The following is a 2,517-nucleotide window of genomic DNA, read 5'->3' as shown; positions in this document are numbered from 1 at the left end:
CTTTGTTGTTGTTGTTGTTTTTTTTTTGGGGGGGGGGGAGTGGGTTGCACAACACCTGAGTCTAAGAGGTCTCATCTGGCGCTGCAGCAGGGGAGTCTCTCTTCCCGCAGCGCAATGTGCCGTGATAACATGGTGGCGGGTGTCGTTATATTTTCTTCTAGACGGAAACTGCACGCTATGGGGTAGAACTCCACTATCTTTTTTCTTTCAACAGTCTTGTCTTCTTTTTTCTTTTTTATATTTAATCATTTTTAGCCCTTTTTTCAAGTCATTCACCACGTCCAGACCGGTCTTTTTAAAATTCTGCACAGTTGGTACCAGGATGATACTTCAACTAAGCCTATTTTGTTCACGTCCTTCAGTCATATTATTTGCTCCTGGTGTCTTTCTGGACTTTTTAGTAGGACAAAGCGACAAATTCTTCTAACCTTTGTCTTCCCCAATCAAGGACATGTTTTCGAAATAACATCGTTTTTAATTCTTGATAAAGACGACTGGGGAGATTGTAAACAGTAATGTACCGGAAGTTGGTGTGGACAGAGCTTATTCAGAATTAAAATTGTAAGCGTATCAAGTGGGTGGGCGTGTGATTGCGTGTGTATGTGTGTGTGTGTGTGTGTGTGTGTGTGTGTGTGTGTGTGTGTGTGTGTGTCTGTGTGTGTATGTGTGTGTGTGTGCGTGTGTAATTTATTTTGATAAAAAAGGTACTTCACGTAGGCACATTTTTTTAAAGAAATAAAACTTTCTTTTTTCTCTCCTGAAAAAAATGCTGCCTGAACAGCTTCCCGACGATATAGTATACTTCCCTGCCCTCTTCTTTCCTGCTCTTTTTGTGCACACGTTTTTCTCGACTACAAACGTCAATCGTCCTTCCCCCCACGTTTTGTAATTCTGGTATCCACGTCTGACCAAGACATTACACGAGACGTCCCTTTATCATATTAACGACAAAATAAAGCTGGTACGACACCCCCCTTCACGGCAAAAAGATAAAGAAGGTAATATTCGACGGGAATTTCTATTCGTTTTACTTAACGTTTCCAGGGAAAATGTTTTTAGTGTGATTACTTAGGGTACATCACGTAATGGAAAATGTCGCCAGACGAGAATGTCAACACCTTAGGAGCTGCAAAAGAATCCTGTTTCTTGGTTGTCCATGACCTAATTCTGCGTGCAGAAGCTATTTCACAGAAATTTAGATCGCTGATTAGATGATTAGGTCTGATAGACACTTCTCAGATGTACATTCATATTTTCTCTCAGATGGAGATGTTTTTCCGCTCCCGTCAAAACAAAATAGTTCTGGAAGCGGGCGTCGACCCTGTCTGTCTGGGTCAAACATGGATTTGGGGGGGGGGGGGGGGGGGGTGACTGCTCTTCACCAAATGGGCTGTCAGGAGCTAGACTCTCCTTAGTCACTAGACTTGTGTTGAAATCCTTTAGAGGCAGTCTCATGGTGTCTTTGAAGCGATTTTCTGGTGCCCTAACTTTACGTCCTGGGGGATAGTTCAGAATCGAATACTGCCTTTGTGATTCTGAAATCAAGCATTCTTACAACGGATAAAATCTAAATAATAAATAGACGTATAAAATCTTAGATATACATGTAATACAAAATATGGTCTCATGGACATACTAGTGATAATGATATGCTTATTATGAATTATTTTTAAGTTTTGGGGGTGGTTGGCGGGTGTCTGGTGTGGTTTGCTTCTTCTTTCCTATAAAAAAATATATCGTCCTTATCTCCTCTCCTTCTTTTGTATGTTTGTTACTCTCTTGTAACACCTCTAATCTTCTGGCGCTCATATGACCTTATGCAGTTGCGAGCGCCGTAAAACCTCTACTAATACTAATACTAGGTATCTATGATTGATCAATCATTCAGGACTGGACTATACTCGTATATCAATGCATTCATGTCTATGTGTTTTGTGGTTTTTATGATTTCGAGTTTCTGTTAAATTTAACAGAGCTGTTTTGCGTCTTATATATAATTCCACCTTGAACTTATTCTAGTAAGGCATCATTCCTCTTTACCCCCCCCCCCCCCCAAAAAAAAAAATAAAGAAAAGAAAATATCACAATAGACTTTCGAACTTTATCGGAAGTCGGCACACAAAATTAACTTTAATATTATTACATATCAAACATTTGGTGAACAATGGACATTGGACACATAAAAAACAAAAAAATAAGATGATGAACTCGAATAGTGAATCTCTTCTGAATGGTTTTATCCATTCTTTAAATTATTCAACATCGGAAAAGTGCATATTCCTCATTAAGAACCCGAGGAAACGAAAATGACGCTGTTTGCGTTTATCCCATTACGTCACAGGAATAGACAATCCTTAACTCCAGGCCTGTGTTCGGAACGTCGGACAAACATCGAGAGAGAGCATTATCGTGATTGGATTTCTTTTTCTTAAAAGGCAAATCGAATCATTCAGATGGCCATTCAAACTCGTTTTCTCCTTCAGTCTGAAAGGAAAAAGGGAGGGGGGTGGGTGGGGG

The 2,517-nt window shown here is 40.0% G+C and overlaps 1 protein-coding gene across 2 annotated transcripts in view; it reads left to right on the top strand.

Annotated features, from left to right (window-relative positions):
• Positions 1-2,517, top strand: part of LOC101849445 (protein white) — a 70,534-nt gene that overhangs the window by 37,553 nt on the left and 30,464 nt on the right. The gene's annotated exons all lie outside the window — the stretch shown is intronic.

The sequence above is a fragment of the Aplysia californica genome, unplaced genomic scaffold (genome assembly GCF_000002075.1).
Source record: "Aplysia californica isolate F4 #8 unplaced genomic scaffold, AplCal3.0 scaffold00079, whole genome shotgun sequence".
In the NCBI taxonomy this organism is placed as follows: Eukaryota; Metazoa; Mollusca; class Gastropoda; order Aplysiida; family Aplysiidae; genus Aplysia; species Aplysia californica.
The sequence above is the reverse complement of the archived record's forward strand: the minus strand, read 5'-3'. Positions and strand labels throughout refer to the sequence as shown.